The sequence below is a fragment of the Lampetra fluviatilis genome, chromosome 34 (genome assembly GCF_964198595.1).
Source record: "Lampetra fluviatilis chromosome 34, kcLamFluv1.1, whole genome shotgun sequence".
Taxonomy (NCBI): Eukaryota; Metazoa; Chordata; class Hyperoartia; order Petromyzontiformes; family Petromyzontidae; genus Lampetra; species Lampetra fluviatilis.
The window spans coordinates 1,588,366-1,611,538 of record NC_136308.1 but is presented as its reverse complement, the minus strand read 5'-3'; the positions used below and the strand labels follow the sequence as shown (position 1 = coordinate 1,611,538).

General features: G+C 49.0%; 1 protein-coding gene across 1 annotated transcript in view; it reads left to right on the top strand.

The window, feature by feature from the left end:
- LOC144944273 (forkhead box protein P1-like) overlaps positions 1-23,173 on the top strand; it is a 345,410-nt gene that overhangs the window by 40,642 nt on the left and 281,595 nt on the right. The window lies entirely within an intron of this gene.

Sequence of the window (23,173 nt, the reverse complement as noted above, 5' to 3'; positions counted from 1 at the left end):
GGCCAGTCATATATATTGTAGCACTTTCAAACACACATAGGTGTATGTTAAATGTGTCTTGACGTTATTTTAAATTAATTGCTACTTATGAAATGTGCGAACGATATCTCTATGCCATATTAATAAAAATGTATTGTCCTTTTAAATGTCGTTAATAATGATTCAGAACAAATTACGCTTAATTATGCTTGTTTAAAAAAATGTTATGAATCACTGATTTTGGATAAATAATTATCAAATATTTGATTAAAGGCTCTTTGTTTTATTGTCATTCAGCTTTAATGGATTAAAATATCAAACTATGATTTAACAATTACCACAATTATACCGCCCTGATATTACTACGCCTAGCTAATGATTTATATTGAACAACCTTTGCCAAAACGTGGCTTTGAATTTTAACATTTTAAGGAATGCTTCCAGCAAATGTTCACTCTTAATATTAACTCATGTTAATTAACGCATGTTAATTATGTTAATTAACTTATGTTAATATTAACTTAACATTTACTTATTTCCAGTCGGATATCGTGAATCATTTTACAAGCAGTCTATATTTGGCATGGCACAGGAAGCTGAAATGACATTGGGTGTGATCCCATACACATGTTTATTCGATTATGTATCTTACACACAAGTTTAACCGGACAGACCGTTTGTGGAAATTATCGTTGAGTAATTAACCCCCCCCCAAAAAAAATCGAACGCACTCCAGCTTTTGAAAATGAAATAAGCAGCTTGCAGTTCGCACGCGTGTGTGTGTGCGTCTTTATTTTGCGTGTGTGGTTGGGGCCGGGGAGCGGTGGTGTAGTGGTTACGGCCCTGTGCTACAACCCCGGCAAACTGGGTTCGATTCCCGTTCATAGCCAACATCAGTGACGATTATCTGAAGCGGTCCGGTGCCTCCCCTAAGTTGACTCAGCCTCAAATGAGTACCCGGTACGGTGTGTAGTAAACGTCGCCACTCTGGAGACAAAGGTGGCTGGGCGTGGTGCTTGCCACCCACCACTTAGTGTGCCGTGCCGGCCTTTATAGGTGCTGCTCGCTTACAGCACTTGCCCCAACAGTCTGTTACAGGCTGTACGGGGGATCTTTGTCTTGGGTTGGGGCTGAGCTGGGCGCCAGTCAGCATGGGTGCTGCTCAGGATTTGCGCTCTTTCACTCACTGCCAGTCCCTTTTATATGTCACTGCGTGTGTGCGTGCGTGTGTGCGGCGTGTGTGTGTGTGTGTGCGCGCGCGTGTGCGTTTTTCTGCGTGTCCGCATGCATATAGTGCACGCGGACGTGTGGAGGGGTGGCACTGTGATTGTTCGCGCACTGCGCAACGGCCCTGACGACCTGGGTTCGATTCACATCCGTGACTCAACACTCGTAGCAATTGCTATTTTTTATACCCGAGCTGCTACCCGTCTTAGGTTGGCTCGGCCTTGAATGATTAGCTCGGTGTGGTTAGCGTCAGCATTGGGGAGACAAAGTTGGACGAGACAGGTGTGGATGCTGGTCTCGCCCCTCCATACAAGATGTGCCACGGTGACCTTCAATAGGTGCTCGCTAACATCACTTTATTGAGCAGTTTGTTAGGTTAAGCGGTAAATGATGGACTTTGCAGTGTGGTGCACGTGAGGATGCCGTGCACGTGCGCGTGGGTGCATACACGTTGACACGCATGGTAACTTGTAGATTGTACACATTGTGTCATTACTGTAAATTAAGCTCGTATAATTTTTTTTTTACGATTACAGATGGGCAGATTATTTCCTGGGAATGTCCGTCCTCGTGCTAATTGATCTATTGTCGAATCCCCGTTTCCACGCTCGTGGTTTTTTTTCTTTCAAATTTGCTGAAATTTACATCTTAACGCCCGTTGCGCGCGATCCCACACATTTCCACCGCTTAAATGACAGCCTTTTGGTAAGGTCATTGGTGACGGAGACAGCGGAACCCCTTTATTCACGCGAGAATAAAGGGGTTCGGAAAATGAAAGGTGTGACATTGACAACTGCCCTCTTAATCAAGATCGCGCATCGTTCAACATTGGCTCTCTCTCTCGCCTGCGCGCGCGTGCGTGCGTGTGCACGCTCCGGCTGAGCGTAGCCAACGGATCGTCTCGACACAAGGAGAACGTAAAGCGACGTCGAGCGATCTACGTCTCTGGCCGTCGCCGACCAAAGAGGTGGAAAAGAGGGGTGGGGGGTAAGGGAAATGAGGATTTGAACATCAAACTTCCACGCGGCCGCGTCAAGTGGACAATGAATGCGAGCATGTGTGCAAGCTTGATGTGCCCCGATGGTTTGAGAGTGAAAATAATTGTTGGCAACTGCGTCACTGATTTGAAAACGATTCTCCGTAATGCACTCTCGGCGAGAGAGAAAATCACGGGACGATAGCAGATTTATTTCGGCGGTAATTAAGCACTGTAGACACGCGTTGAATTAAGTTCCAGTTTTCTCCAAAGTGATGGAGCGGTCATATCTCGTGAGCCATCGCATCACAGACATCACAGCTGTGAGCTCATCGCTTGGTGAATTGGCCCCAAGGTCAACATTACTGTGGGCAGTTTTGCAACAACAAAAAACCTTCATTATCTGTCCTTCCTGTGCATTAGTGTTTGTTTATTTCTAATGTGCTAAACACACTTTTGTTTGGATTCCTGTGAATTTTCACAAATTAGTGCCGTTGAGTAACATAGAATGTGTCTGCACAATACCGAAGTAGCTTAAAAATCCTTGAGGCTCTTGTTACAATACGTGGCCTTAATTACATATATACATATTTAAAGTGATGGTTATATCAGTTGAATGAAAGTCAATTGGGGAAGGATGACTTCTGAAATCAGCCGGTCGGATTTTAGGACAAATTAAATCAATTCTGATCATTAGATTTGCCAATAATTTTTAAATTGAATTCCGGCTAGACGAAGCATTTTCTAAAGCTCAATTTATCCGCACATCTCTGCGACATATATTGTTTAAGCTAACAAAATTAGTATCTTATTTTTATGTTAAAAGTACAAAAAAGCTTTAAGTTTAGCTATAGTGTATTAACTGCTGATTGGAGCAAAAACCCCAAACATCGATGTGAATCATGCGGCAGATCTACCATTACTGTAAAACAATATAACGCTCACAAAATGTACAATTATAAATATAAAATATCAACGCCGTTCAAACTTTCACTTGCGGTGCCGTCTCTTCATCCAACAGTTGTTACACGCACAGCGCAAGACGTACGTAACATCTGCGTGTATAACGATACATTTCCACGCAAAGCATGTGCTCATGTTTAATGCATATCGGGTGGACACTTCCCCGTCTAATTGTTGTTCCATGTGCGGTGACGTTTGCGTGTAATGAACGTTCGTGCGTAGTACACAACTTGACGTCTGTCCGGTATGTGCAGCAGCAGCAGCGTGTCACATACGCCGTCACGTGCGTGGCACATCATCCTAATCGCGAAGCCAATGATAGGAAGATGTATGACCACACCGCTGCACCTCTTGCATTAATTCACATCCCGTTGCATCGTAAGAGCCCGCCCCGACAACATCTGTAATACGCAATTAAACGGTCGCGTTTGTCGTGAGGCTACAGGAAACAATTCGGCCTGGACATTGTCAGGGCACACGCAGGCTAACAAGTTTGCGACGAGCGAATGAGTTGTAATTATAGCAATTAAATAAAAACATAGTGAATCGAAACAGCACTTTAAACGAGTTCATTTGTGGGTAGAGGGATAGATATTGTCGTGTACCCAAAGCCGACTCGGCCTCCTTAGCTGTGTGTGTGTACCTGGTGTGGTGTGTCAACAGCAGCAACAAAGTGTTGCGCGCGTGGTTCTGGCCACACCATCACCTCCCCCAGTGCACCGTGCCAGCCCCGTAATCGGTGCATGTTCGCAGCCCTTGCCCCAACAGTCTGTGCAGGTGGGGGTAGGGGGTGGCTTTGTCTTTTGCCGATGCCCGGCCTCCCCTCCATCCATCTCCGTGCCACCGATCGCTCTTCAGAGCCGCGCGGCCATCGCGTTCGCACCTCGCCCGGCAGCGGCGCGGCCCTTCTCTCGCGTCTCCCTCTCCTCCCGCTCGCTCTCCCGTCTCTCTCCCCCTCTTGTTTTTCCTCTCCGCTCGCCGTTCACGCCTGAGCGGATAAGCCGCACAGACAGGTACTTTACGGCACTAATAGCAGCCTAAACATCGCGCCGCCGCCGCCGCTGCTTCCTCCCCTATTTACAAAGTCGTCCCAGAGGAAGGACTTGGGGAGGAGGAGGAGGGGGGGGTGTAAAATAAGCAAGCTCCGTAGCACTAAGTGGTAGTTGCCATAACCAATCCGTGTAAGGCGCCCGTGAAGACATGTCTCTGTGGAGTCGCTGTCACGCGCGTGGCCGCCGTGCTGCGGCGTCTGCAAGCTTCGTCTTACGCAGCGAGCGTCCACGCAGAGGGGTGGTGGCACCCACTGGCCAAGAGCATCGTGACTGTCAAAGCCGCCGACACCTCCGAGCAGTGGCCAACACCGGGACAGAACGGCCGTGCGCTCTGGTTGTGTTGTAGATTGGTAACCCCATAACACGCGAAAACAACAACTGAAGATCTGGCATTATTTAGCTTTGTTCTTTTTTGTTGCGTGGTGCTAAGCAATGCACCTGCTCACGTATTTGTGTTCTTGTTTCGTTGGCGTGCGTGTGTTTTACCTGTGATGTGTGGCACACAGTTTGTCGATCGTAAAACATTGTTGTGATTAAGGCCGCAGTTATTGGCGTGCAGGAATGCGCAGTTCTCGCTTTGACATGTGAGCGCATTCTTGCTGTGCGCGTGTCTTTAATGTGTTTAGAACTTCGAAAGGTTTAAAATTATTTTTTATTTTCGATATTTACATCTTTTTATACTGTGTTTATTTGCATTTTCCGGATATGCCTTTGAGGGGGAGAACAAATGCGCTATCTTAAAGGTCTTCCACTTGAAAAAAAAATCGCTATCAATCAACTAAGTCCACAGACACGTTGATTCGTTGACTGTGTAATCTCTTGACTTCGTGGTATCTCTGTGTTTAGTCTTCTGGATAGGTGATGCACGCAGTGTAGAGGTTCTTTTATTGTGGGAACAATGATACATTAGTGACGAGGAATGTGTTCGGCAGGTGTATTACCGCGTAGAAACCATGCCGTCGCTAATGCAGTCCACGTGAATATGCGTAGAGAGCGTGTAGATACATGGGAGATATTGTTTAAAATAGCGGAGTTGATTTAAATATGACATTTTATATTTCATAGGGCAATATTATAATATGCATTCATTTATTTCCAAAAAAAATTTTGACAAGCATTTTATTCCCGTATTTTAAAAAAGTAACTTACGACAAATAGTCATTTGACAAATTTAATTGCACAAATTTTAGACCCGCTTGCATCGTGCGCTCTGAGTGCGAAAGTGTGCATTAATTATAAACGCGGCGACCTATATCGTTGAAGATTTTTACAGTCAAGTGCATAGTGGATTTTTCCAGGGCCGATACAAGGCACTTGACTGAGGTCAGTCTGATACAGTGAATATAAATACTGATAATCTTATGATTCGTATGCGTGCATGCGGCTTGGCGTGCAATGTTTTTTTCTTTTAGCGATGCAGCACCTTGATATTGCCCGAGGTTCATAAAAGGACGTTGGGTGTAAATTCTAAAATCGCGAGCTCGTGTTTGTTTGTTGTACGTGGAGAGGTTATTGGCCGTGGGTTAACCTCCTTTGCTCACAACTGTCGCCATAAGCTTGACATAGAGATTTCGTACAACCAGGTGGTCGAAAACGTAACGCTAATCGACTGCACCATTTCTGATCATGACCTGCTCACATTCGACGTCACCCTTACTCCGAACACTTAGCTCCTATGGAAAGTCGATTTATTGTCTGGAACAATGAATCCCTCGCTACAGTTGCGACTGCTGCTGCTGCTGCTTCTGCTGCAATCGATCGGCCCCCGCTTGTTAACATCTCATCTTCTAGGTCGCGTGATCGGGATGTTGAATAATTACAACCGCACGGTGTCGGCCACCCTTGACCACCTTGCACCACCCGGATTGATGGTGTCGTTGGGACATTCTCGTCCCCGGTGTAACGATCGTACCCCAGTTTCACGGTCGCCTTCAGCCTCCGAAGGCTGTGGTGTACCGTCAGAAGCCCAAATGGAGGTCCGCTGGTCGTACCGACCAAGCTGCGGTCTACAAACTCCACCTCTGGGTTTAACGGATGCTCTTCGAAGTGCCCACGTGTCTTTGTATTCCTCGATTATTCAGACAAAGAAGCGTTGGCCACGTGGTCTTTCTCCCAGTTATCGAGCAGTGAGCTCTTCAGCTCCCTCCTTCGTTTCTCTCGGTTGAAAATATCCGATCCAATCTTTTCTCCACGCTGTCTGAATTCGACATGGCGGAGTTTCCCGGTACGTTATTGGGCTCCCATTTGGCAACATGTTCACATGTCTCATCATTTGGAATTGCTGCGTTGGTCGCCAGCTCGAAGCCAGTCATCCATTCGCTCGCTCGATCCGATTCCTATCGCATATCAACTTCACACCGTTATGTCCAGCTGTCACAATTATCTCCGACCATTCACGTCTGATTTCACAATTGCCTCCTGTTTATTCTCTTAAAAAAACACTCAATCCAAACCCCCAGATTATTGAGCAACATTCGACAAATCTTAAATTTCTTTCTAAGGTCCTGGAGCGTGTGCTTGCAAAACAATTGTAGTGCCAGTTGTCTTTCAGTGGGGTTTTAGTGCCCCTTCGGTCGGGTTTCCTGGTTGCGCATCGCACGGAAACTGCCCTGGGTCAAGGTCACGCATCATTTTCCCATCGCTGCTGACTGTGGCGCCATCGTCCACACTCGTTCCCTCTTCACTGGCCTCCTGTGAAGTTCAGAGTAGAGTTTAATAATCTCCTCGTCTGTATGGCTCTCAAAGGTGGAAGGTATTTCATTTGAACCTATCTACGTGACTTTACCGAAAGACCCAAAGAAAGCTTTAAGTCAAGAGGTAACAACCAAGTTATCCTCGCAGATGTCCCTCGCCCCCGTATGCGTGGCCATCACCGAAGGCTTCGTACTCCGACGGCCGGTGGTGGTCGCTGTGCGTCTCCTCCTGCTCCGCACGCCACGTGCCGTGCCCTCTGCTGCCACCGCCCCCCCCCCCCCCCCCGGCTGTGATGCGCACCAGGTGCCTAGCGTCGTTCGTATATTCGGAGACAAAGGCCGTGTTTGGAACCCGCCCCAACATGCACTCGTTCTCTTTCTCTCCCTATCTCTCTCGCATCCGTGTCTCTAAATTGTCTTTAACACTGCTCCCTATTTCCTCCCACTGGCCGACGATCTATTTATTTAAGTGCTGTGATGTACAGCGTCTTGAGTACCTTCTAGAAAGGTGGTTTAGTAATGCAACGGAGTATTATTGTTGGAAGTTTCTACCGAGGACGGCTTGCGCGCACCGCCTCTCGTGTTGTTTTCGCTGCTTAACGGGTAAGCGGTGTGGGGGGCGGGAGCAGAATTTGGGGCCAATTGAACATCGATGGCCGTGCGGCCAAATTAGCTCGCAGAGGCGCCCATCGTCCCCGAGACGACGCTTCGCCTTCAAAGCGAACCACACACCGCCGTCGGACGCTGTGACGGCACCTGTAGAACAGGATGTGCTCGGATGTCTTCATTTCAGGAAATGGAGATTTGCTTTTTTGTGTTTAAGACTCTCATTTCATTCTCCCGTTTTTTTTTTTACAAATAAAAGTCAAGTGACTTGATTTGTAACTCGAAGCGAAATTATCCTAAATGTCAGTGTCTGTCTGTCTGTGCACGTCGTGCTGGCCACCCTCGTGTGTCATAGGTGCTCGCTAACAGCCCTTGCTCCCCCACATTCTCGTCAGATTATATGGGGGGGGGGGGTCTTTGTTTTTGTCGTTGCATATCATGTATGTGTGTCTTTGTCTACACATTCACCTGCCATGTGTTTGCTGACAGCCCCGACGCTCCACACGGCTAAATAGGTCAGCTCTGTCTCCATATCATTACGGGCAAGTCCATGTGCGTGGAGTTCACATTCATGAGCATTCATTCACACGCAGGCACGCATGGCAGGCGATGCACACAGACGCACGAACGATGCACTCTTCTCACACCGTCGTTTAACGAGTGAACGCATTCGCAGACTTAACTCGACGCGAAACGCAGGACACAATTGGCGAATCTCCTGCGCGCAAAATGGGAAGCCATTTAGACGGCGAGCCAAATTATCTGCAAACGATATTAGGGGACTGCGCACACCATTATTGACGGCAGTTTATAAAGTCTCAACGCCACAATGTGCCATCGATCACATCCTCCAGGATGCGTCCAGAAACGTACACTTTGTTTAATGTAGCACCGACGTCTGCGAATCGGTGTGCGTCACGCGTGTATTAAACGACTCCTGCTCGCGGGGTAAATGTGCCAACCTTGGCTTTTGAAAGACACGCGCAAGAAGACGGCTGCCCACCCAAAATAAAACCAGCGTCAGCCGTTCGCCACTTTTATTATTCAAACGCGCGCCGTCTCGCTTATTTTTCAGTCAACTGCACCGATGTGCAGGCATCCTCGGTAACGCGCTGCGCACATGCCCAGAGTGTCCCGCGGAGAGCCGCCGCAGTGGCATCGCCACGTCGGTGCTGGCACGGCTGGCGAGTGTCGACGGATCGCTGATTGTCGGCAGGAGCTCAGAGCCATTCCTCTGGGCAAGGTACACACGCGCACGCACGCGCACGCTCACTCGCGTGCGTGCGTGTGTGCAATAAGAGGTGGCTATTGAAGGGGACGCATTTACACTCATTGGAAATGCTCGCTGCACTTTTTTTTTTGCTCTCTGCACGCAACAGCCTTAATGGAAAATTAATGTTGGAAATGGCTTCTGGTGTCCCCAGACGACGGAGCTTTTGGATTTAGTTGGTTTAGATAATTAAAGGGAAATAACACTTAAAGTTGTTTTAAAATTAAATCCGACTCGTAAGAATTAATGTACACTAATTGTGTATTTTGCTATGCTGTCATTTGGCGTTTTGGACAAGCGTGGAGATACTAAAAAAAGCGTCTGGCGTATCGCTCCAGCGTTGACGATCGTGCTTCTTGTGTTCAGCTCTGGGATTGTGTGTTCTCATTCAATTGTTTACGGTATACGTGTGTGTGCGCGCACGTGTGTGTGTGTGCACGTGTGTGTGTCTTTGTCTTTGTGTGGGGAGTGGATGCCACAACGGTTACCGCACTGCGCTCCTAACCCGGCGAACCGAGCTCGATTCCCGCTCACGACCAACACCAGTGACGAGTATCTGAAGCGGTCCTAGGCCTAGCCTAGGTTGACTCAGCCTCAAATGGGTACCAGTGTGTAAACATCAGCACTGGGGAGACAAAGGCACTGCGTTAAACTCAACGATTTTATTCTACTAGGCAAAGTCTGCTGAGCCTTGAGCTCTTTTGCAGAGGCGACCTGGCCACGCATGATAGCGCACCAAAGTGGCTGATGTCATCAATACACGTGGGGATTTATAGTAGCAGCCAAATAATCTCAAAGCATGTTTCTAAATCTAGAGGAGGGCAAAAGCGAAGGAACCCCCAGAGAAAAATCCATGCCACCACGGTGAGAGAGAGAGAGACACACACACGGACTCTACAACAACAACTATACAACAGGCACCGCCCGGGTCCGGGATCGAACCCACGACACCCCTCCCATGTACGACACAAGGGAGATGGAACATCTCCTCGCCACCACGTGTATAGGCCTTTACAGGTGCTCGCGACCAGCACTTGCACTTGCCCCAACAGTCTATTGAGGCTATAGGGGGAAGAGGGGGGTGGGGTCTTTGTCTATGTTGTGTATGTGTCGGCACGTGAATGTGGGGAGCGGTAGTGTCGTGGTTAGCGCTACGCTGCGCTCCGAACCCGGCGACCCGAGTTCGATTCCCGCTCACGACCAACACCAGTGACGATTATCTCAACCGGTCGTGGGCATCCCCTAGGTCGACTCAGCCTCAAAATCAGTACCTGCTGCGGTGTGTAAACATCGCCACTAGGGAGACTAAGGCGGCCGGGCGTGGTGCTGGTCACCCACCCCCTCGTGCGTCGTGCCGGCCTTCATCGGTGCTACCCACTAACAGCACTTGTCCCGCGACAGTCCGGTGAGGCTATACGGGTGACATTTGTCTTTGTGCGTTAGTCCCACGTTGTCTCTCCTCCTACATTGGGGAGGGAGAGACGGGGTCCCTCCCACAGCGTCGCGAGCCCCGGGGAGCGAGGCTCTCGCGGGGAACGACAAAAAGGGGGCTTCGGGAGATAAATTTGAATGCGAAAAGCTGAGATGTGTTTACAGAGATTTACAATGCGAAGGGCACTTTTAAATTGAGTGCTCTCTGGCGAGCTCTGCGTGTTGTTCCCCCCCCCCTACCTTTGAAAACCTCCACGGGACAGCCACTGACAACATAAACACATCATGACATGGTACATCTCACAACAAATAAGCACACTGTTATGGCTACAAATACTTCAGTTATGGATCCCTCCCACCCCTTTGACATGCAAGCAGCATGACTAATGGTCTGTTTAGACTTGGAGCTGAGTTTGGTCAGAAAAAAAGAGAAAAAATCCGCTTCATTTTCCTGGGAAAGTGACAACCCCTAACCTGATGTTGAGCGCGCAAGGCGAGCGGGGGGGGTGATGGTGGTGGTGTATACACCACCCCAGACTTGGGTCCGCTTGTGTTTGTGCCTTTGCGTTGTGGCACGCTGAGACGACTCGCTAGCCGTGGCGGGGGCGGCAGTGCCATCACGCGTGCGTGTGGCTCTCTCGTCCTCCTCCCTCCGCCCGCGTCCCCTTGCGCGCCCAGTCACTGCGTGAGACCCAGGGCGTTGCCTTGGGTCTTGGGAGTTGCGCGAGTCTGATACGAGCGCGAGAGTGAGGAAACGAGGAAGAAAAATCACCCACACGCATGGATTAAAAAATTATTGAACTTAACTGTTTTATTTGACCAGGTAAGGTCCGCTGGGCTTGATAGATTTTTTTTTATCAGAAGCGACCTGGCTTGTCACGTGGACATTTATAGCTGTCAAAGATTGTAGACACATCTTAATAATTGTGGACGGGAAAGACCGGCGGATCCGGAGATAAGTCCACACGACCATGTTTGCAAACTTCAAATATATACAGGCATAGCCAGGGTCTGGATCGAACATAAGACCTCCTGTATACCAGGCGAGGGAGTTAACATCTTATGTTGTCCAACGTGCGCTTGTCATCGGAGGTAGCGCTTGGTAGAAGCGAGGAAGAAAAATCATGCACACGCATGTAATTTTATTCTAACGCTGTTCAACGCGCGCTTGTTCGCAAGGTAATTGATCATAGCGGTAGTAAGCTCTCTGTCTCTCTCTCTCTCCAGGTGCGTAGGAAGTGTTACAATGTGTAGGCCGCGTGAAGACAACGGAGACCAGATAGCGGCTCTGTCAGGGAAGGCTCGGGCGACTATTGGGCTAAAGGAGGCTTATTTTTCTCACGTAAATCTATAATAGCAACCCAACTTCGTAACAAAGTTTTGTTCACATCCGACCCTTTAGATCGTAGGTTGCGTAGCCAACGCTCTTCTAAATTGGATCGCGTTTAATGCTCTCTATTACGGACAGAAATAGTTAAGCGATTAATGGTTTAAACCTGAGTTGCAAAGCGTTAAAATGGGTGTATGTGTGTAGTGCACTAATTCAAATTAAATATGGAATCAAAGTTGATCTGATATGCTGGTGCCATGTAAAGCAATTACCGGCGCTTTTTACTGCGCGTGCGGTGTGTCAAGTTTCTCTCTCCTCAGATGACTAGAGGGTATCATTAATGTTCATCCTGAGCCAACGGTGGGAACTCCACATTCTTATGACGGGGAGCAGTCTATCCTTCGTAACATTACATCTGCCTACTGCATAGCTCAAACACGTAATGCTGTTTTTATGTTGTAGAAATCATTACAATTAACTCATCGGTTAAGTCGGGTGCGATCCACTTTAACACTGCGGTCATAAAAGCACATTAGCATTTAGAGCAATCTGGTATTACATATATTCAACTGGGGTTTGTTTTCCTTGAGCCTGCTATAATGTTTATTCGGGTGCTTATAACGCGTAGTCGAAGAACGGCACGTGGAGCCGGTAATGCTGCTTTATTGCCACTTGTGTCTTTACAAGCCGAGTTATTAATTTACTGCCCGATCAAATTAGCCCCTGGTGCGCTGCCCAGACTTGGCTTTGAACTTGTTAACGTTTCAATTCCCCCCCCCCCTCTCGCTGCCCCCCACCCTACACCCTCCCTCCGCCCGTTCTGGCCGGGGTAACGTGTGAGTGAGCCATTCCCACTCGCAGCCCGGGGAGTCACCACTTTTATTGTCTCTCTCTCTCTGATTTATGAATCTGTGTCCTGTGTGCGATTGCGGCTACCAAAACCGTGGACCGTACAACTTTGCTCAGCACCCCCCCTCCCTGCCTATATAAATATAGATATGGGGGCGGTGAGTGGGTGGGTGTGTTTGCGATTGACCAACTTCTCAGGCGAAGCAACTTGCTTGGCTAACATCGTTTCGGGACGGCTTCTCTAATCGCGCCGATCTTCGTAGACCCGTACGGACGAAGGGAATAATTTGCAGCCGGCGGAATGGCCGATCCAACGCACAATGGGCGATGTTTACCGCAGCAGTTTGTGTCGGGTTGACAAGAGCACCGGCGGCGATACGTCTTTGTCTTAAGACGTTTAGCATTGAGCTTTGTGTGGGCAGTGTGTGTGTCTACGTAGAGGATAGCGCGCTGCGCTTCGAACTCGGCCACCCGGGTTCGATTCCCGTTCACGGCCAACACCAGTGAAAGCGATTATTACTTGAATTGGTCCTTGGCCTCCCAGAGGTTGACTCAGCCTCAAATGAGTACCTGGTGCGGTGTGTAATAAATCATCGCCACTCGGGAGACAAAGGCGGTCGGGCGTGGTGTTGTCCACCCACCCCCTCGTGTGCCATGCCGGTCTTCATAGGTGCTCGCTAACAGCACTTGCCCCAACAGTCTGTGCAGGCTACACGGGGGTTCTTTGTCTTTAGCTTACGTATGTGCGCGTTTTATTTTCATTAAGCGACACTTGCGCGGTTTTGCGTGGAATGAATGGCGCAGGAGCATTACCTGGATCACACACACACACACCGACTCGATTCTACACTCAGTCTCGAACCCAAAAACCTCTATTATGATTGTTAATTATAACATTGGTTACCGATCAATGTATAACAGCCACGTTATTGCACAATGGCGTTTGCCCATTGTGCAAATGCTGTGTACAAATTGCGGGTTGTTTAGCTAAAAATCATCAGAAAATATCGTTGCCACTTGTTTTATAGGTCCATTAAATGGAATAATCAGTAGGTCACTGAGATATTCTACATACAGTATCGGTATTGGCTGCTCATACAGATGCTTTAGAATGTAACGTATGTAATGTACACACTGTATCATTGCTGAAGGCATTATGATAAAACTAAAATCAAATGCATAAAGTCCATGATGCGCGTTGTGATTACTGGCGAAACGTCGGACTCAAATTCTATATTTTGTGGGTTTACTCCCCAACACACCGGTGTGCTGAACTAATAACGAATTGCAACGTGTTGTTTACGTGACAACCCGTTACTAATTGGCTGTGTCGGGTGGTGGCGGGTTTAACGACACATTTACATAGTCACGCGATCTAACCCACGACATTGATGGATCCATCAATGTCGTTTGTTGAATCGCCGCGTGAGAGCCCTATTGGAGTACGCGGTCTCACTCGCACACGAGCACCTTGTGGCGCCGAACGTCGGCCTAACGTCGGCCGAACGTCATCGCAAACATTCGGCGACGCGATAACATTTTTTTTTTACCAAGACAAAGCGTTGTGTTTCCGGCACACAACGGCACACACACATACAACAACGTTCGGCGTCGTGTCCTCTCTCTCTCTCTCTCTGCACCTCGGTCCTTGCTAGGGCTGAACGATTTATCGATTTCAAATCGAAATCGCAATTTGAAACAATGCGATTAGCATATCGCAAAGGCTGCGATATTTTGCGATTTGAAAAGTCCTATTACTTTCTTAATGGAATTATTTCATTTTTTTATCATTATAACTTTATTAATTTTACGTAACAATTGTTATATTCTGATTGTCCTATTTCAATTACACATTTTAATAAATACATTCTGGAAGCAATTCATATCTTTTAAGTTGCAGTTCATATTTTGATGGTATCATGTGGTAATGCTCCATCATGTTTTAAATCTATAACGCAGTGAATGTTGAACTGATGCTTGACTTAAAAAAAAATAATCTCAAATCGCAATATCTGTCATAAAAATCGCAATTAGATATGTTTCCCCCAAATCGTTCAGCCCTACTGCTTGCACGCGTCGTACGCGCGCACGTGGCACCGCGACGGATGAAGGGAACAGCCTCGGCTCCGTGCGCGACACGCAAAGTCGCACGGGCACAGCGATCGCTCTCCTCTTCGTGGCAACTTTCACTCAATAGCAGCAACAGCGCAGAGAGAGTGAAGAGAGGAGGATGCGTGCTGTAGGAGGTAGAGTTGTTGCTCCTCTGTTCTTTCTGGGATTGTCGTCCCCCCTTCTATCTTTCCTTTCGAGTGCGCCTCTGCTCGAGACTTTACGGCGCGACCGCGACAACTCCCCAGACCTTAGTCACCTCTCACGTCTCGAGCCAGAGACATGCCCCCCCCTCCCCTCTCCCGCACGCCCCTCGACAGTGATTAAACATTGATTGTGTGTATGATTGCCTGCAGACGACTAAACAATCAGGGAGAGGTCTCCGCAGCACATTTCCAACCGCATCCCCACCACCCCCCCCTCGGCTCAAGGATCATCTCGCCGCGCTGCGTTCGTCCTCCCCCCGCACTCCGCGCTTTCTCCTCCCCCACCCGCGAGCCCCTCGCACAAAACTCCCCTCTCCGATTTGTTTTAGCGGTAATTAGGGTGCCACGGTGTGTGTGGCGGCGGGGGGAGGAGGGAGGAAGGAAGGGAAAATGCCGCCGCCGCAGCCGCGGGGCTTCGGATGAGACCGGCCAAAGGTGCGACTTGGCGCGAGGGTAAACAGACGGGTAAACAGGCGGGCAAACACGCCGGTAAACAGGCGGCATCTGCGGCGTCGTGAGCGCGCAGCGCGCGTCCGCCACTGCGACTCGGAGGCGGTGACGGCTGCAACGGCGGTGAGCAGAGTCGTGAAGAGTCGGACGGTGCCTCCCACACGCCCCCCCCCCCCCGTTGCTTTCGGGTCGAACGAAGCGTTGTGGGAGAAGAGAGACAGAGACAAAACTAAAGCAACAACAACATCAACAACAACAAAAAAACTTCTGACGAGTCGAGCGCTCTTGCAGACGACGGACGCCTCGGCTATTCTGTTGCCTCCGGTTTTTTTTCGTCTCCCCCCCCCCACCACTCGTCCGAGACGCAGTGGCAACAAAGGTAAGGAGGGGGGGGGGGGCCTTGCAGTCACAGCCCAGGTCCGCGGGGGTTTTGCCGGTTTGTTCTGTCCGCTGCTGCCGCTGTGATCGCCGCTTTCCCCGTGAAACTCGCCGGTCAATCCCCGTGCCCGTCGCCCTCTCTCTCCTCTCTCTCCTCTCCCTCGTGAGCACGTGCGGGGCTGTGCAGGGCTCTCTCGCTGCCCACTGATTGATTGAGGGATTTTTTTCTCTCTTCTCAAAAGTTCATTCGGGATCCCCTTTGTGTTGCCCTGTTAGGGGTCAGAGGGGAGCCTTGGCTGGCCTTAGAGGAAAGGGTGGATGGGGATGGGTGGGGGTTGGATCTCCCAGTCGGAAGGATTGAATTGGGGCATAAATATTGCAGGCGTTGTTGCCTTATCGGAGTTTGTGACGATACTGCTGCAACAATAATCATTCGTTTGTTAGATTTAAACATGTATCACAATGCTCTGGTGTTTTCGTGTTCTAGATGAATGTGTTAAACCGTTTTTTATTACTCAAAATCTTTAGTAAAATTTTGGAACGTCCGTATTCGATGTAAACATTATTTGCTGCTGGGTGGCCGTGTGTCAGGGATGTTTGACTAAGCAACGTTTGTTTTCACGTGCGTTGATTATTAAACGTGTTCATTTAATTGTGTTCACAATTAGGTGATTTTATCAATTGATATATATATTCACGTTGAAATGTATTTGTGTTTAACACATAACAAAGAAATGTGTCATTAATACCATGGATGATAAAGCAACAATTTAAATTATGAATGATTTATTGTATCAAGCGTTTTTGTCAGCAAACACAATTTTGATACAATTATAACGATAAGAAAGGATCCAAAAATAGTTAATATATGTATGGTCTATTATAAATGTTAAACTTTAAGCCAATACGATTTTAATGTATCGCACCGCAATCGTGCGTGGTATTTAATTTGTGATATAAATGTTTCATGGCGCCGTTTTTAATGCAAATAAAAAAATGTTCGACGGAAAATTCACATCCATCAGTTTGGCATTGTTGGAGCCAATTATCAATCGCAGAGCATACGCATATAACGCCGAGTCTGCAGGCCGGACACAAACTGTACTCTATGTATATCCGTGCATGTCAGATGAAGTGCATTCAAGCCATTGCTTATGACTCGCATTTAGCTCAAATCAATACGTAGCTTTGTCGATGGAGGCCTCTCTCTTTATGTGCGAGCTCTCCGTACGCGCAGCGGCGCCGTAAACGTACGAGCGATAAATCTGTGCTGAGCGCCCTCTCGTTCTTGAGCAGGCCCCTCGATTCTCGCGCACCGTACCCCCCCCCCCGTCCCATCGCCTTCCCCCCACTCCCCCCCATCGCCTTCCCCGTTTCGCCCCCCCCCCAAACTCCGTCCACGGTGGGGGGAGAGCCCCTTGCCCGCGCCACGGGGCCCGCCAGAGTCCACGTGCGGTGATAACCAAAAAAAGGGGGCTCGCTGCTCGCCGCTGCCGTAACAAGGCCGAGGACAACTGGAAGTGATGGACTAATTGTTGCGAATGGGGGTGGGGGCGGCGGCTTTGTTAATGGGACCGGCTGATTTAGTGGCCCGGCAGAGGTCTCGGCTTGGCGTGGCTTGAGCGAACGAGGGCGGGAGTGGGTAGATGCCGCAAGTCCGAATAGAGGAGGAGGAGGCGGCGGTGGCGGTGGGGGTTGGTGGTGTACGAGGCGAGCATCTGCAGGGATTCCTGCTGTCTCGACCGCCGCTTCTGCTGCCGTTACCGCTGCTGCTACCGCCGCTCACCTTGCGTGGAACCCTGAGCCCTTGCTGACAGCCTCCCGCCTGCCTGCCTGCCCGCCTGCCCGCCCGGCCACTAACGGCTCTGCCCTCCCTGCTAAGCATGGTCTGACACGCCGCCCAGGTAATTACAAGGTGCCAACTTCTACTCGCCCGCCACCGCCCTCGATCGATTTGGAGACTTCGCGTGCGTGCGCGTGCGCGCGCTGAACTCCTGCCGAGTGAGCGGCGCGTCTTCGCGTGCAGGTCGTGTCCCGGCGTGCGACTTGCACCGACCCCCCCCCCCCCCCCCGGGGTTACACGCTGCAGGTGCACGCAGGTGCTGGACGGGAGGGGGGCAGGCGGCAGTCTTTGCTTGTTGTTCTATTCGCTGTCTCGACATCGTTTAGAATTTGTTTTTAAGATACTAATTGGCGGTCCTTAATGTTGTACTATATACGTACACGTCGAGGCGTGTGTATGCAAATGTATACGTTTAGAACGCGGAGTTTGTGAGTTAATGCGGTTTGCGTAAATGTGCGTAGTGTAAACAGTGTGTTTTTGTGCGTTAGTGTTAACTTATTTAAGCACGTACGAGTGCTGTGTATTAGTTGCATGCGTGCAAAGTGTGTGAAGGTGTATAAGTGTGCATACGTACGTGTTTGAGTGCCGAGTGCGTGTGATGTCAGTTAAAACGGGTACAACTATTGGCAAATGTGTGTCTTCATATGTGTATATGTACAACGAATCTACGTGTAAATTTGCAATATAAATCAACATTTATATTATATCCTGTGCGTATATATTTATAAATGTGTTCATGTATAAGTGAATTGTTAAAAAAAAAACAATCTACGTATGTTTACAATTTAAAGAAACATCTGCACGGGTTTTATGCCTTTTATAGCAGTCTGGTCAGCACTTAATACTCTTTTTACTGGTATATGGGTTAAACTTTTGCATATTCACTTAAATGCCGTCCCTTAATATTTTATATCGCAGCAAAATAAATTCCTTTACGGGTAATTGTTTAAACCGATGTGAACACAGAGCTAATGCACAACACGTGTATATTTTTGTATTGTGACATTAAATAATGTAAGCTCTTAAATACGTGCTTTGCGGTGCCAAAATCCAGTATTTATATGCTTTAATAACATCTTTATTTAATAACATCTGTTATTAAATAAAGACTTGCACCTTCGTTGTTAGAGGAAAATAAAAGCTAGACATTGGGTGTTTATGAATTCCCGCACCACTGTTCATAAAACAGAACAATTGGATTATAACCGGATTTAGTTCCGCGTGCAGCCAAACAATCCAGCGTACCGAATATCACTGTTACAATGAGGCCACGCATCACAACGGCATTTGTTTTTCTTCCATCGGGAGGGGGGCAGCATAACTGAGTTATTTGCGAGCGCGTTTGAAAAAAAAAACTCGAAGATAAGCGTAATCCGTGGCAAGCGGAGAGGAAATAATGTGAAGTTAAGCTCATTATTAGGGCAGGTTTTCAGCCCAGATCCCCACCTTTCCTTGGGATTTCTCGTAAGGGGAACAATTCAGCCGCTCTATAATTAATACTCCTGGCACTTGATGGGACATCATTAGCAAGTGTAGGCAAATGCATCTCCAACATCCCCGGCTCCTGAAAGTGTGTGCGTGTGGGGGGGGGAGGAATTGATAATTTACATCATCACCGCGGAGCTCATTGCGAAACAGCTTTTTTATTGCAAGGAAATGAAATGCAGTGGACCAACTCGTCCGGGGTGTTGGTGAAATCCCACGGATGGTGGTGGTTGGCGCAGCCTCGCGTCTGTGCTCAGGGCCCGGCCGGACGCGAACGGCTCTTGAAAATAATGAACATTAATTTAGATCTTTATTGCCACCAGGAAATACAAGTCAATTAAAAGTGTTCATTAGCAATTTATATTAAAATGCAGAACGACTGCGCGGTAATTATAAGCGGTAATATTCTTAATGACGTTATTACCGCACTGAGACCCAGTGTGGTGAGTTAAATAATGTTATTTGTATACTGCTCTTCAATTACGGTGGCTTCTGTAAGTCAGTGTTAATCATTTAATACGTTAAATTGGCTTTTAATTTTGGTGGCGGGAGTCCGTTTTTTTTAAGCCTTTGTGTTTGTCAGAAATCGGTGCGCTTGAACGTCCATCTGTGCGCCGGAACCGGTACGTGCACGAGGGCTCGCTGCGCGTTCATTCATTATGCGCTTGTGTTGCGTGCGTTTGTGTGTTCTACGTAAAAAGGGCTGTTGAGCCAATCACTATTAATGAACGCCAGGTTAAAGCTGATGCAACGAGGACAAAGATGATCAGGAGATTTTTTGTCTTATTGCCATTTATACTCGGGTTCTATTATACACACTCGCGTAATTCGTGACGTTCTTGTGGTTAATTTAAAGCATTTGGTGCAGAGAGAATCGTTTAAGATGTGCAGCTGCACGCAAACACTGCAGGCGTAATATATCATGACGTTCAGCCTGAATATGAATGCATGGCCTCGGCTAATTATCTCACAACTCAAAACTTTCTGACTTTCCTTCCACAATGATGGAGCATGACGTGCAGGAAAATGTTCAGCGCCTCTTCAAGAGACAACAGGGAGTAGAATGTCCACAGCTGCTCGGGCTTTGCCTTCGTTTGTGAAGCAGGGAATCATCAAAGCCATCGCGCTCACCCGACGGTTTATCCATACTCGCTTAACTCCTCTCTGCGCACGGCACCGTCGTTCGTCTGCCACCAGCGAGCGAGCGTGCCGCAAGCTTTGCCCCCATCCACTGCCTGTGTATTATCGAGATGTTAACTACCTCGCCTGGTATACAGGAGGTCGTGGTTTGATCCCGACCTTCACGCCTACTGTATATTTGAAGTTTGAGTGTCTTTCTCCCTGTGGTTGCGTGGATTTTTCTCCGGGTCCTCCACTTTTTCCCTCCACATTTTGTAATCAACGTGCCTTTATAGTATTTGGCTGCTACAAATTTCCACGCGATAAGCTACTCCGTTGAGCTATCTTTCGTGGCCAGGTCGCTTCCGAAATATAGCTACACAGCTCAGTGGGCCTTACCTGGCGAAATAAAATAGTAGTACAGGCGGCGGCAGCGACAGCGGCATACCCAACGCATCCAGGACGGATGCCAGTTGCGTCGCTAACCGCCGTCTCGAGTGCGCCGAGTCACGCGGAAGACGAACAGCGAGTGCGTGCGCTCGCGCGGAGGGTCCCGCAGGTTGGTTGCGCACCTGCCCAGCGGAACATCCATAATTGATCGGCGGCACGTGTTGCCGACCGCTTTGACTCTGCTTGCTTCACAAGCGCCGCAACGCCGGGGGAGGCAGCGTCTCGCGTCGTCGGAGCCCCGTTGATTCGGCGGCTGGAGCGACGCGTTCGGTTGGGATTTTTTGGGCCGCGGGTTATTTGGGCGGGGGGGGGGGACGTTTTCTGAACGACCGGGTCGTGTATCGGCTCTCTCGCTCTCTCTCTCTCTGATTTGCTTCCCCGGTTGGCGCCGTGCGATGTTTTCCGGCGTGATGAAGTCCGATGTTTCTTCCCCACGTGCCGGGAGATTTATTCGGGAAGCGAATACAATTATATTTCGATACTGGCAAGGGAGGTCGCATAAATGAGCTGCTCACCCCGAGCTCTCAATGTCCTGATAGTGGTATTGTCTTTGTGCTGTTCGCCCTTTGGCGTCCTCTGGTCTAACACTGTTTGAGACTAGGCTCTAAAGAAAGCTGTCTCTGGTGTGGACCAATCAGTTTCAAAGACAATGCATATGCTATCAGAGCATGTCTTTTGTTTGCATGTTCACCACAAGTATATGTGGTTAATGCAGACATGATTCCTTGCAAAAGGTTTCTGTTTGGTGTTTTAAAATCTTTAGATCTTTTTTTTATTGCCAGAGAGGGTAAAACCAATTCTCATACGAATACAATTACGCCGTGCCGAGGTAAACGGCACCAACGCAAAATAAAATAAAAGCCTACGCAGCCGGTTTGTTACATTTTGTGGTAGCCGTAGAGATTTGCAATCGTGTAGTGTTTAGTAGTGTGTAATAATAATAATAATGTCATCAATTGATTTATGTGCAACGTTTGTTTATAACCAGGTGACAAGTCGTTTAGGTAACGTCCATTTTGCTTGCGAGATATGGGGTGAGCGCGACAAGAAGAATTTGAGCACAGTTTATTTGAACAAAATCGGTCACGGTCATCACAATCCTAATAGGAATATACAAATCACACAATTATTCATACTGCCAATTTAACATGGGACCCATAACACACGATGATACCAAATGCAGTGATTTCTAAATACTTAGTACCATCGTTAAAAACGTTTGCCATTGTATCAGCGTTATCATCAGTCGTGGTCACTCCACTGGTGGATGAAGGCCTCCTAAAGACTGCTGCCATCTCCTGCCACCTGGTGACATGAAGATCCTTCAAAGGTCTGCACGCCTGCTCACGCCGCCGCTCCATCTCACGCCACGGCTCCATCTCACCGCTCCATCTCACGTCGCCGCTCCATCTCACGTCGCCGCTCCATCTCACGTCGCCGCTCCATCTCACGTCACCGCTCCATCTCACGTTGCTCCATCTCACGTTGCTCCATCTCACGCCGCTGCTCCATCTCATGTCACCGCTCCATCTCACGTCACCGCTCCATCTCACGTCACTGCTCCATCTCACTTCACTGCTCCATCTCACGTCACCGCTCCATCTCACGTCACCGCTCCATCTCACGTCACTGCTCCATCTCACGTCACTGCTCCATCTCACGTCACCGCTCCATCTCACGTCACTGCTCCATCTCACGTCACTGCTCCATCTCATGTCACCGCTCCATCTCACGTCACTGCTCCATCTCACGTCACTGCTCCATCTCATGTCACCGCTCCATCTCACGTCACCACTCCATCTCACGTCACCGCTCTATCTCACGTCACCGCTCCATCTCACGTCACTGCTCCATCTCATGTCACTGCTCCATCTCACGTCACTGCTCCATCTCATGTCACCGCTCCATCTCACGTCACCGCTCCATCTCATGTCACTGCTCCATCTCACGTCACTGCTCCATCTCATGTCACCGCTCCATCTCACGTCACCGCTCCATCTCATGTCACCGCTCCATCTCATGTCACTGCTCCATCTCACGTCACCGCTCCATCTCACGTCACCGCTCCATCTCACGTCACCGCTCCATCTCACGTCACCGCTCCATCTCACGTCACCGCTCCATCTCACGTCACTGCTCCATCTCACTGCTCCATCTCACGTCACTGCTCCATCTCACGTCACTGCTCCATCTCACGTCACTGCTCCATCTCACGTCACCGCTCCATCTCACGCCACTGCTCCATCTCACTGCTCCATCTCACGCCACCGCTCCATCTCACTGCTCCATCTCACGTCACTGCTCCATCTCACTGCTCCATCTCACGCCACCGCTCCATCTCACTGCTCCATCTCACGTCACTGCTCCATCTCACTGCTCCATCTCACGTCACTGCTCCATCTCACGTCACTGCTCCATCTCACGTCACTGCTTCATCTCACATCACTGCTTCATCTCACGTCACTGCTCCATCTCACGTCACTGCTCCATCTCACGTCACTGCTCCATCTCACTTCACTGCTCCATCTCACGTCACCGCTCCATCTCACTGCTCCATCTCACGTCACTGCTCCATCTCACGTCACTACTCCATCTCACGCCACTGCTCCATCTCACGTCACCGCTCCATCTCACTGCTCCATCTCACGTCACTGCTCCATCTCACGTCACTACTCCATCTCACGCCACTGCTCCATCTCACGTCACCGCTCCATCTCACGTCACTGCTCAATCTCACGTCACTGCTTCATCTCACGT